This window comes from Aricia agestis, chromosome 3, assembly GCF_905147365.1.
Source record: "Aricia agestis chromosome 3, ilAriAges1.1, whole genome shotgun sequence".
Lineage (NCBI taxonomy): Eukaryota > Metazoa > Arthropoda > Insecta > Lepidoptera > Lycaenidae > Aricia > Aricia agestis.
In genome coordinates this window covers 11,151,203-11,165,801 of record NC_056408.1, presented here as the reverse complement: position 1 = coordinate 11,165,801, position 14,599 = coordinate 11,151,203, and positions in this window count along the sequence as shown.

Genomic DNA, 14,599 nt, shown 5'->3' with positions numbered 1-14,599 from the left:
GAGGTGTACCCCAGCGTTAGTGCCAAAAAAGGGACTTCAATATTTATTACTGAAAAAATTCACAAGAATCAAAAATGTAGAAAATTTACAATTTTTATGCCATGTTTTTCTGCATTTGATAATAATCGCGATACAGATACAACAGGCGAAATTATACTTTGACTTGTTTTTTGCAGTAATTTCCGTAAATATTGATTTTAAAATAAAAATTATGAGAACCAAAGTTATAGAGAATCAAATTTGCGACAAATTTGATTCTTATCATTTTCTTAAAAAAAAAAAAAAAGTAGATAAATATAGCTAAAAAAAGATTTCTGGCTATAATTAATTTCAAAAAAATCTAACTCTACTGGGCTAAATACATGATAGAAATAATAATTATAAAAATATTCTAATTTCTACAGGTTCGGAATTAAAATTGCAGAGCTTCTCTTTAATAGGTATGATGACTATTTTTTTTTCTTATCGGTAATTGAAAGACACAACACAAAACAAAATTCGCTAATCTTTGACCTTGTCATCATCCCTATTGTTGACTTATTAATATTGTATCTTCATGAGTTATACCTAAGGCAAAGTGTCATTTGTTACATTGGTTGTTGGATTTAATAAACATTTTTTTATTATTCAGCACAATAAGCGTAAGCGTAGCGAGGCATAAATATTATTATGGTGACTTGCCAACCTTCTTTAAACAATGCGCTCCCTGTGGTCACTGGTCACTGGTCAGTAGCCTAAGTTTGCATCACGTGACGTTCACCCTCGTTTTTACAGAAATTGCCGAACACATACAAAAATATTTTTCCAGGAGTAATATTCTGCAAGCAAAAAGTATGCGATGGATTTTTTTAGTAAAAAGTAGTGGTTAGTTTTTACTAAAAAACCCATTTCATTTTTTTGAAATAAATAGAGAAGATCTGATTTATAAAGTTGAGTTTTCTATCATTATAAATTAACAGGCCCATTTTAGCATTAGGCTTCGCAAATGACCTTAATATTATTATATGGTCTCTAAATTACGTATCGGTAGTGATGCCTTATGTGAAAATACATCATTGAAATTATAGATCGCGCTAATAAATAGCTAAAAGGTTAGGCCCAGAATAAAAGACGTGTGAATAGTGATATTCACAAAAATGACGTGAGTCATACTTTATAGCACTTACTATATTACAGTACATTATGTGTTGACAGTTTATGTAATAGGCAATCTAATGCTTACTAAGGTCAGACGTCAACTTAGATACATGAATTATGTCGCTACAATTTAAGTAACACTTGAGTGTAAGTAAGTAAGTAACACATGCCTGGGTGCATGTCACCGCTGAGATTATGCTTCAGATCATTCTTGAGATGCTGAATAGCTATGTCCACACTATGCGCTTTCGTCTTCAATTTTACGTCATCTTCTTTCATTCAACTTTCGTTTTGGCGCATTCAATAATTTAATGCGTCAACGAACGCAACGCCAACATTGTCATTTTTATTTTTTGGATACGGTCAGAGGGCATGCGTTGCGGGCATGCCTCACGTTAGCTGTTGACTGCGCTATAACGCATGCCCTTGACGAACAGAAAAAGACACAGTGTGGACAAAGCTGTTGAATCAATAGAACACACCTTATTCATATCATTGTGGGCAGTTTTTATAATAAAGGACACTCGCTCAATTGCGCTATCAAACTGCTACTTGAGAAGTTGTTTCTTAAGTGTGGTCAGACCTAAACTTACCTAAGTGCTACACGTCATAAATATATCAATAATCAAACAAATGCCTGAAGACCCTCTTAACATCTTAAGACTCATCCTAAGCTGAGAGCGTATCAGCCAAGATTGGTATTGAGTAGGAACGTGAGAGCGGTTTATTAATACGGGCCTTATTAGCTTAGCTCTATATTCCAAGCGATAGATTTGTATGGTATCGAACATCAGTCGATATGAATTTGCTGTGGCAGAACATACATGTTTTCTTTTTATGAGTATAACCATTGACGTCATTATAAGTTCAAGGAACGGTAATTATAGTCTGGACTCAAAATAATATTTTATTATTCGTAGTCTGGACTATTTAAAAACAAAAACGTTTGAGATTACAATATAAAATCCAAAATGCTTCTAACTTGTGCAAGGTTAAAGTTCTTATTAATTTTAGATATTATAATATTAGGTAAGTGGATAATGAATTCTAGATCAATGTTCCGCAAACTATTTGTGTTCATGGCACGTCTATGAGAATGAAAAAATTTTGAGGTATACCACAACTTAATCAGCATCTACAGAGGTTCTTACTTTTTTCTTTCTAGGTGCCCTGAGTTTCCATCCCTTCGTCGATCGTCCTAAGATGTTCCCCTTTTTGGTTATAGATGTCTGTATGTCGCCCATCCATACTAAATATTATAAATGCCAAAGTGTGTCTGTTTGTCTGTTACTTCTTCACGTCCAAAACCACTGAACCGTTTTCCTGAAATTCCCCGGGAAAAGGACCTAGGATACTTTTTATCCCGGAAAAATGTATGGTCCCTGGTAGAGGTATACCTAATTGGGTCAACAACCAACTCATGTAATCTTTTGTTGCCTTACAAACTACATTATACATATTACTAGCTAGCCCGTTTCTTTGCCATATAAAGTATTTCGCCCGTATTATTTTATTTGAAGTGACTAAATAAGTATGTTACCATGGCAACGTCCATCGCTATCCCATCGCACAAACAATGGTCGCCGTCAGTCTCGAGTTGTAATAATTTACTATTATTTATTCAACAAATGCACTTATCAATATAAAAAGTACCCAGTAGCCGATTCTCAGACCCACTGAATATGCATATAAAATTTGGTTAAAATCAGTAAAGCCGTTTCGGAGGAGTACGCTATCTAACATTGTGACACGAGAATTTTATATATTAGATGTAGAAGAGATCGTGACATTCATTAATACATTACTCACTGTTGTCGACCAGTCTGTGCGTGACCTTAATAATATTCAACAATAACATCCAACAAAAACCTTATATAAGTGTACTGATTTGAAATTGCAAACCGCAGTCATTAGTTTTTTGTTCTGTGCTTTACTACCTGGTCTCAAGTTGCAGCATCTTCTCTAAACAGTTTTGTCAAGAATATTGTGTACGTAATACTTATCTCAACAAAATTAGGTAGAGTAAGTCTTTTAAATCATACATACGATTTTGATTTAGGAGATTTCATCATAACCAACTTTATATAAAATTATTCGCGGTTTCCAAACGTTTTAACAGGAGCTCACGAGTTAACCAATCAACAACTTTTCTGAATAGATAGTAGACTGAGAGCTAGTGTTCGGCAGACTTACAACAAAGTAGCAAACTCCATATTAATGCCAGGTATAGGTACTGTTAATTTTATCTGCCGTTGATGCAATGGGCACTCACTATTCCCAACGAGAGTTTGGAATAGTGAGTGCCCTTACAACTCCTTTGTGAGTGGCATAAATAGTGACTTTCAAAAAGTAATCGCAGTATGTCTGCCGTTTTGGTATCATAAAATATTATGGTTTTGTGTATCAAAATTAAATGGCAGACATTTATTTCGGTTCCTACCTACTATTTACACTTGTGTTATAAAGCGGAATAGTTTTTCAGTTTGAACGCGCTAATCTCATTAAATATTGGGCCGATTTTTATGTAATTTGGCACAGGTATACGAGTAGAATATAGACTACGAGGAAACTGGAAAGACATAGGATATTTTCTACGGGAAAATGTACGGTTCCCGGGAAATTCTTTATTAATTCATCAAGCCCCATACGGTCACCGGTAACCGAGAGTCGAGACACAAAAGAAATTCTATTGTGTCTTGGTCGGTGGAGCCGCGCAGGAACCCTCGTTGGGAATAGGGAATGCCCATTACATCAACCTGCAGATGAAACAGTATACCTGGCATTAATATGGAGTTTGCGACTTTACTGTAGGTCCACCGAACACTCGCTTAGACTATGAACACCTATCACAAAACCTCACAAAAAGGTATTTATAGTCTTTCTAGAATCGCCTGAAAGTCTCGCCAGTGCCATTAACATCTATTTTCACCTGACAGAAAATATTAATTAACTATTTTTTCATATCGAATAGGAGTAACAATTTTCCCAAGAAAACGCCAGCTATTAAGGCTCGCGAAGAAAGGTTATAGTTATCTGTTGATTAAATGTTTAGATCTGCCGCGGTGGAAACTCCATTAGAAATTATCTTGCAGTCATCGTAGCAACTTGTATTTATGCATTACAATTAACTTTCTAATCTATGTTTTGCCAGGTGCAAAAACTTGCGATGTTATTATAATTTATCACATAAATAAGGGAAAACGTAGGTCCCTATAACTTTTTATATAAATTTTAATCATAGGTTTATCTAATAAAAGCGTAATCGCCTACAAAAGGCTTTTCTATAATACGTTGATAGTACACTTTTTTTGTAGAAGATAGCGGTTTTCTTTTGGTTTGATGAACTTAGAACGCACTTGTCAGCTCTTCAAAGGGATTATGAAACATTATTTTTGTCGGTGTCACTTCTTTTAATAGGTTGTATGAGGTATCGATTTCTATTAAACTGCGAGCAGCCAAACGTTACGTAGTACGAGTAAATCTTGAATTACAATTAATTTGGTTATTTTTTGTAGATAACCTACTTAATGGCTCTATTGAGTACTTTGATAAATGATAATGTTTAGTACGTTTTGAATAACTTTAACAGTTTAAAGCAAAAAGTAAATCTTTAATTTTCAAAACGGCTGTTAACTTTTGAAGCTGATTAATTATTATTATGGTAACAGGCTATGTTAGTATATATGCTTCAGTCTTCAAATTTAATTTTAAATAAATAGTGATTGCAGCCCGCAACACAGCGCCCCGTTTGTCCTCATACCTTTACACAGATCACAGATCACGGAGATCACAGACGGCACACTTTTTGTGTGACCGAGTCTGCGGCGCACATACAGTCGGCATGGCCGCGCGCGCCATGCAGATTTTACGCCTGTGCCAAAATACATAAAAATCGGCCCAATATTAGCGCGTTCAAACTGAAAAACTATTCCGCTTTATAATACAAAGTGTAGATAGTAGGAACCGAAATAAATGTCTGCACTTTAATTTTGATACTTAAACAATAATATTTTATGATACCAAAACGGCAGACATGCTGCGATCACTTTTTGAAAGTCACTATTTATGCCACTCACAAAGGAGTTGTAAGGGCACTCACTATTCCAAACTCTTGTTGGGAATAGTAGTGCCCATTGCATCAACAGTCGGCATGGCCGCGCGCGCCATGCAGATTTTATGTGCGCCGCAGACTCGATCACACAAAAAGTGTGCCGTCTGCGATCTCTCTTAAGCTACGCTTAAAATAGTTGGTACATTCTTTTATAAAGTAATAAATTTGATAAGCTGGTACACATGACAAATATGTGAGCGGAAGGTGCGGGCCATGACTCGGGTCGTAAACGTCGGCGGTACAAGCGGCGGCGGCGTGATTCGTGATGGATCGCCGGAGGGTCCTATGATGTAGTATCAGAGAAGGTTCACAGGCTATCTACGTAATTTGGTCGGGTTATTTCATAGCGACAGATCATGGCTAATATTGATGTGATATAGCCCGACCAAACGACGTAGGTCCGCCATCTGCCTATGAATACATTTTTTCGATGGTACTACGAAGGTACAATTATTTTATCACCTAAATTAAATGACTGGTTACTTCAAGGCAAATTGATATAAAAATTAAAAATATAGAGTTCTGGACAGCAGTTCCAAGTCCACTAGCGAGACTTGAGACCCGATTCTAAATGTAGACTAAAATATTTTTATCTATGGTACAAAAATATTTTAGTAGATAACAATGAGTTAGTATTCTATTAAATGTACATACAATTTTAACATTAAGTGGAAAGAGTATTTTATATGAAAATTTTAAGAATTATGATTTGTAATATTATCGAGTATCGACCTTCTTTCAACGTTCTGATTGAAAGTATTTATATAATATTATAATATTATGTACTCTGCAAAACGATCTTAGCAGGTATTTTTTGCCTGAACATAACTTAAAAGTATTTTTAACGCTAAAACTTTCCTGTTTCTTGAAAATCCGACCTGATTTTGGATAGCAACATAATAATAATATTATTATTATCTTCTTAAGGTCATCCCCCGAGCAAACGACGACCGTATGGTCAATTTGCCGCGTCGCCGAGATCGCACCAAAATCCTGTCTTTTTTACTTATCTTGGTTCAAAATTGCCGAAAAATGGGGAAACGTAGGTGCATGAAATTTCGCACAGTTATAGTTTATATGGTGAAGGAGTGCATCGAGCTATATATTTTTTTTTAAATTATGCTTTTATCAAATATATATTTTTAACAAATAAAACGTTACATACACTACGACACTACTACTAGGAAAAATGACAGATTTTTGAGTGACAAGCCTATACATACGAATTATACTCTTTTATTTATGGTTGAAGTCTGCTGACAATAAGTTGACAAATTGAAAATGGATTATTGTTTTTTTTAATTTAATTTTAGATACTATTATACAATGCTTAAACGGCCAGTCTGAGATCAGCTGAGTCCCAGAGACAAGAATTGAAAAAAACTATGATGAAGTCAATATTTTTGACAAAATAAAGGTAGTAGTCCTAATGTCGTTGCACGTAAGGTCGAATTTCGACCATTGGGCGATCTCTAGTTTTAATAAACAAAAATAGGAAATTAATAACGGGAAAAGGAATGTTCATATACTTGAGATTATTGCTGCATTTTTATTATAATTTTGTAGCCTTAAAATTATGAGTTATAAGGCTCTCAAAACGGTAAAATACGGCATCTCCGTAGGATAGGTTAAATTTCTCGTAAGGAAATTTAACCTAAGATATTATATTGGTAACCTGTGCTCGAAATCGGGTACAAAAGCTAGGCAAAAGTCTCAGGCTCACTTACGCCATTTCGAGTTGACTCTATATTAAAATATCTTTTGCTTTTATAAATAAACACGAAAGAAATAGCAGTCGTTTAAAAAAAATAACACACCACGAATTTGTAATCTAGGGTCAACTTTAGCCCAGGCTGTCGCAAGTGGAGCTTGAAGAACTAAATATTAATGCAATGAATTCATAATAAAATATACGTATGTTATTTTATTATCTGTTGTTATTGATGCATAGTACTTAGGATTTAGTTGTAACTTGCTGCATAAACTCTAAACCTTACTCCTAGCACTATCAGTTATCGGCTTACATTTCACATACAGATTTAGTATGTCTTATGTTCGGTAAGACGAACATTAGACATTCTAAATCTATCGAAATTCGTAGGTAGTCTTTTCATGCTAACTTTAGTAAGCCAATAAAATACATAGATAATACTAGCTTACTGAAGTTACGAACCGAATTGTAGATGAAACATTCTGTTGGCTGTTATCTGTTACATTATAAAAATTTGATTCTACATTTTATTAGACGTCAGATTTCAGCTCTATGTTAAGCAGTATATGAAACAATATAGTGGTGTGAGTTTCATACATTGCAGGCATGTACGGGATTGTACGGATGGGCGTGTCGCCGCCCAGCGCCGGAAGGCGGGACCGTCTCGGCCTCTACATAACCCGCTTGAATATTCTAAAATTGATTGGAAATGTAGAGTATCGTGAGAACCTCTATTCTTAATATTCTAATATAAAATTTATGAAAATTTATGTAACAAGAAACTTTTACTTAAAAATATAATTGTTGCTCTACCTTATTTAAATCTTTTTAAAACCGATAAAGAATAAAATATCTATAAACGTTACTAGATGTTGCCTCAAACTTCATATGTCCAGAATTTACTTTATAGCACAGGAATTGACCATTCCGCGGGGATAAAAATCTGTTTATGTCTAGGACTTAGAACTTTACCTTATTTGGTATGAATTGGTTCAAACATTGGGTTCAAAGGTTTCAACGTGAATACATACAGACAGACCCATTTTAGTTTATATTATAAGTGTAAACGGTAAAAAATGTTTAATAAAAACGCCGTAAAGGTACTACAAGTTTAAAGATGTTGAGATGTGAGGGTGATTCTGATTTACTCATAAACCTCATAATACTTACAAAATAAGGTATCATAAACATAGTCATAACTCTTTAAAAAGCTAACGTTGATAAGAAAAGAAAACAGTTAAAGTAATCTATGTAGGTAAATGCTTCCGTGATTTATATTATCAAGTGAGAAATTTTTGTCTCCTGAGTAAAGTTTATTTTTAGTTCTATTTGTAAACGAATATTTCACACTACGTTTTTGTAACTTAAAGTTACCTAGTACCGCTATATTTTTTGGGATTTACTTAGATAATATTTTTAGGAAAAGGTTTGCTTATAAATGTACCTGGCTATTCTTATATCAATGCAATGAAGAGTTACTATTAGTTATACGATATTATAATCCTTTGCGCAAATATTACAAGCCTTGTTATTTAAAACTTGAACTACAAACTACATAAGCCAACAAAAATATGGCTAACTAGATTTATGTTGAAATTATGGGAAGAAAGAAGAGTTTTTCATAGTAATGAAAATGTTGGTTGTATAAGTTCGATACCGAGATTTAATAATAGAAATGTAAAATAAAAATAATTAAGAATAAGGCAGCAATGATAACCTTTAATAGGCAATTTCTCTTAGAATATTATTTTGTAATGTAAATGGCTCTCCTGAAGCTCCGTATCCGAGGTTTTAATACTGTTTACTTTAACAATTTACTTGTGATTTGGCTAGCGTCAAAACATTAACACTGTTCAATAGATAAACTCCTATTAAGGAAACTCAGAAATCAAGTAAAGTAAAACTATTGTGCTTTCTTTCCTCAAAGTTTTGTGTAACTACCCACATGTTGACTAGGTACCTCTGAGTACTTTAATAATATAGTTTTTGGTACCTGACATATACATTATACACCTGTCTAATTGTTATTTAGCAGAAGCTGTATCCAGTGTTAAAATTCTTATTGTGGAAAGCAGTTTTCGTAGGAATGGTAATGGTAGTCTCTGGATTTTTTTACAAAGAACATTCGTCTTATGAGATAGCTAAAGTCTGTCAGATACCTAAACATATAACTAGGTAGAGAAGTAGTCACTGCATTCGGGTAGTCAAAGGAATCCAATAATGATTAAGCTGATATTATGTGCACAAAACAATTTTAATTTAAGTAAAGAAAATGTTAGACTTGTTAAATGAAAATATAAAGAATTTTTATAATGATAATTGCTTTTGGTTATTCTTATAATAATAGTAGGTAGCGTAGTTATATTTAAAAAAAACCATATACCTAGTCTATAGACTCTATTTTATAATTATATCGTTGTCATCATCAGTTAGCACCAGATTAAGAGAAATGATCAACATTTTTTTTACTAGCTGCACACACAAAATAAGCAATAAAGGTATGTATGACATAGGTGTCATACATACCTTTATTGCTTATTTTGTACATCAATTTGTTTTCATACTATTGCTGAATACAGATATAAATTTACTTAAGCCCTTTGTAGAGAAATTAAGCTTAGTTACACAATTGTAACTAAGCTTAATTTCACCTATTTGTTCAATAACAAATAGGTAAAATATTAATAAAAGAAACAGCAGTCGGTAAGTACCTAGGAAATAGGCTATCTATACTTATATATAATATCTATACTTACTTATCTTGGCAATTAGTTGAGGAACCACATATTTCTTTAATCATTCTATTCTCTAAATATACTTTAAAATTAATAATTATTATTATTCGTAATGAATTTGCAAACTTACGTAAATAATCACTTTAAAACAAAACACGATCAGTCAGCAAAACACATGAGTCGTTAACTTTTCACTTCACTTCACTTTTTCACTGATATTCGTTAATTTTGTCCATAATTAAACGATCACTGTCTTACTTACACCTAAAACAGAGCGAGAGAGTCAGCAAAAAATTATCAATAGATACTTGTTACAGTGTTTCTGTCGCTATGTCAGCATGGCGTGGCGACTGTCAACTGTCTGCTAAACGAATCGTCACTGCTCGATTGCCGCCATGCCCATTTCTATATAACATATCCAAAGCAAAACGTCTTATCCCCCTTCGAATTGCAGAATAATTTTGACCTCTACGCAATGGCGATAGAGTTCATAGTACTGCTTCACTTCTCAGGCGTTTAATTTTATCTTGCTCTACATTACCGATACAAAATTTATTTTCTGTCCTCCTCTTATCCAATATTTATAATGTTTTATTTTTTATATCCGAGAGAATTGTTTTATTTCGATTTTTCTATCGACTGGCTCTACATTTTTCCAGGAATGCTGGAAAATTGGGGAAATATTCTGAAAAGTTTGACGTATCTGTCGCAGAGAACGCAGCGCTGTCCACTGGTGTTTCCGTCTCGCTTACTCTCGTGCTGTTCGCTCGTTCGCGTCCCGCCATTGGGCCAATGGCGTTTACGGGGCATCCCACCTTATGAAATATAAACTATCGTGGAATATTGTGCTCTACCGCCTGCGAATAAAGTTTAACTCTTTAGCATATAATTTCATTTTACCGGCGTTTGTCACGCAAGAGTTCTATTTTAAATGAAGTGTAGGCGGAGCGTTTGTGTTGGCGCTTCTATATTGAAAAACAAAATGTCTTTAAAGTGAACCTGTTTTCAGAAAGTTAAGCCTTTTATGTACGGCGGATTTAAGTTTAGCGTCGGTAGCGACATAGTACCTTTTGTTAGTGTTGCACGAGTCACGCTGAAATAAAGTAAAAAAGTTTAGTAGCCGGCTCGTCGGTATTTTCCTCCTCTTGTTTTATTTTGTTTCGAACACGGGACATTGCATGAGAAATGCAATGACACAATATGGTGGAGGAAATAATTATACCTTATATTGATTTTAACGTCGAAACTTTTTAGTTTTTACCTAACACGAATTCTGATTTTAGAATCAGGTTTCTTGAGCGATATTTTATTACAATTTTGGTAATTGAATTACGATTTAGAACGGTGATTGCCTTCTTCTTTCTATTGACGAAAAAATGATTGAATAAGCTAAATTAACATAAACACAATTCTCTACACAGCTCAGGTAGTTGATTTACTCTATTTTACTGTCAATAATAAACATATTTTAAATGATGACGCTGACTCCACATTAGTAGAGCATATACAAAATTACACAATTTGATATCCAGGAATATTAAAATAAATTCCATGATGTGCATTGATATAGCAATCCAATATATCAAAGCAATATGCAAATAAAATCCAGTGTTGCTAAGCAAAAATTGTTCCAATCCACTTGCGTCGCGGGCAAAGCAAAAAGTATAAAATTTACTACGGCGCAGTTTCTCAGAAGAGAATATAGCGAGCCATCCTACCGTTAGAACCGTATTTATTTCCGAGAATATCATCGGACTCATTTTACGTCGAACTAGGTAATAGGCAGGTGGAAACTTACTCATAGAAAATCTTATAACCTGCAGATTGATTATGAAGTGCTAACTCAAACTTGTGACATAATTTTCAAATGTATCCAGGATAAAGACTTTTATTTTTTTCGATATCCAAAATATACAATTTTTGCTGACTCTACATCCTTTCGTTCACCAAACTGCAGAAAAAACGACACAAAGTCACATTGAATTGAACGGAATATTGATCTTAAAAAAATATAGTATTGTCGGGCGCGCTCATTAGGGCGGACGGTCAAGGGCTCTAGGTCGCGGTGGCTCTCTTAATTACTCCACCAAGACGATTTTACGACGATCGAACAGATCGTCTGATGGAATTACGATCAGTTTTTTATTTGGTAAAGATTTTTGTAGAGGTGTTTCGTATCCTTTTGTTTTAAAAAAATAAGACGATAAAAGACTAAAAAAAAGTTTAAGTTAACGCAAATCTTTTAATTAAAAAGATTCATGGATATTATTTAATGATATTAAAGTTTTCAGTGTTAGCATAAAAAGGATCTCTTACTCTACATCAGTGTTTCCCAAACTTATTTTACGCTGGCTCAATTATTATATTTTCCTAGAATATGCGGCCTTCCTGAAAATTTATCTTTGGATCTTTGTTAAAAATTCTTAATGATTTTTATGATAATAAATATATATAAAAAAAAGCCTTTATTTCCATACCCTTGGTTTACATTTTGTGATTCTTAATTTTTAGTACTTGTCAGTTATTATAATTTACTTATTATCGTGTTAGTAACGGGTTAGTTAGCTGGGTTGGATATGGATTATGGACCCCTTCTCGGGTAAAGGCCTCCTCCAGTTCCTTCCATCCACTTCTGTCCTTGCCAATTTCTTGCCAGTCCTTTCCTGTCATGTCCGTTAAATCGTCAATCCAACGTCTTTTTGGTCTTCCTAGTCTTCTTTTGCCTATTGGCCCTTTCCATGTTGTTGTGTTGATTGTCCACCTGTTGTCTGTGTATCTCGAAATGTGTCCTGCCCATTGCCACTTGAGCTTTAAGGCTTGTTTAAGGGCATCTGTTACCTTTGTTTTCTGTCTGATAACATCACTCCTGATTTTTTGGATTTTCCTTATGTTGAGAAAGCTTTTTGTGTTGTGGTTAGTCTTTGTTTTGCTCTTGCCGTGTAAACTCAAGTTGCTGAGTCCTAGAGACAAGAGTTGAAAAAAAATATGATAAAGTTAATGTTCTTTTATAAAATATAGTCCTAATGTCGAATTAAGGTTGAATTTCGACCATTGGGTGATCTCTAGTAATATTTAATACACATCCATGACCCGGGAACTTTGAAAAAAAACTTTTTGTTCCGTCAGCGGGATTTGTACCCGCGGCCCCCGGCTTGAGCTACCAATAGCCCACCAACTGAGCCATAGAGGTCGTCAACTCCTCTGTGGCTCAGTTGGTATAACTGCTTAATTATTACGCTTCTTGTATTCCTTCCATTAAACTACCGGAAAAATATTATCCAACAAAATAGATTTGTGTACTGTGTAGTCAACCGTCAAGCCAACATTATAATAGTTCTTAAAACGAAGCGAAATCAGCAAAATTTTCGGCCCCCACTACTACTAGCTATTTTGAGCTTTAAATTTTAGGCGAACCATGCTTCTATCCCGCGGTCCTCCGCAGCCCACAGAGGCCACACATTGGGAATCACTGCTCAAGATAGATAAAATACGACTACGAGCATTCGTTACATCTAAAATTATGAGCATAATACAGCCTATTTTAATTATTTCAATTATACATTGCACGTTAGCTGAATACTGTTTAAGCATTCAAGCAGGCGGCCGTTGTCATCCTCCATTCCGAGCTCGTTTCAGTCATTAGACTTTTTTAGTTTAGTTTTAAATGCCTACATACTTACATGCTTAGAAAGCTGAATAAAATTAAATTGCGTTCATTTTAATGTGCACGGTAAATCATACTTACACATAAAAGAAAACTCGTATTTATTGAAATTACTTGCTCATCCATACTAATAATTATAAATGTTATTAAAATTTTGACGTGGGAGAGCCATGCTTCGGCACGAATAGGCCGACTCGACCGGAGAAATACTACAGGCTCATAGAAAACCAGCGTGAAACAGCGCTTGCGCTGTGTTGCGCCGAGTGAGTTTACCTTTCCTACCCTCCCCTATTCCCTTTCCTACCCTCCCCTATTCCCTTCCCTACCCTCCCCTATTACCCTATTCTCTCTTAAAAGACCTGCTTTTGATGCTGCGAGTGTCCATGGGCGACGGAAGTTGCTTTCTATCAGGTGACCCGTTTGCTCGTTTGCCCCCTTATTTCATTAAAAAAAAATGCGAAAGTGTGTCTATCTGTCTGTTGCTGTTTGATATGGAGTTCTTTGAGCCCTGGGAAAGAACATAGGATACTTTATATTTCGGAAAAATGTATACTTCCCGCGTGATAAACTAATTATGGCGCAAAGAGTTGTTATTTTTATTTTTCTTAAACTTACAAAGCTAAAATAACTGTAGGCTTTTTAAAAACGTATATCGCTAAGTGCTTTCTCACTAGACCATCATTAATAAGTGCATAAAACCTGCACTTTTTACCATCGCCACGTTTTCATTATGAAAAACACACCAAGGGGTGTTTTTTCAATGGCTTTTTATAAAATCAATCATTCACTGCAACCACGCGAAGTGGAGGTTAAAAGTTATTAAACAATCAATTGATTGGTGGAATAAATAATGAGTTTGTGGCTTCTGGGCAGTGTTTTTTATGTGAATTTTTAGTTCAATCTGATATAACAGGATTTACAAAATTTGGGTATCTTAGTTTTCCGTACGAAGCTCTAGAACACAGAATATATTAAAATCATAACTACTATTCTCTTCTGTAACTAAATATTTTTTTTTTTTTTAGAAAGATACAAACTTGTAGTAGTGTAGTTTTATGCATATGTATAGTTTCATGAAACATTTGTAAATGAAGTCACTTAATTTAAAATATTATAACAAAGGCTGTTTATTATTTAAGATGTATTTATCGTATACATTTACAACATAGCACATTATATCGTTATGAAGTTGATCTTTGTTGTGAAGAAAATCCTATAATTCGATTGCAAAACTACGTAAT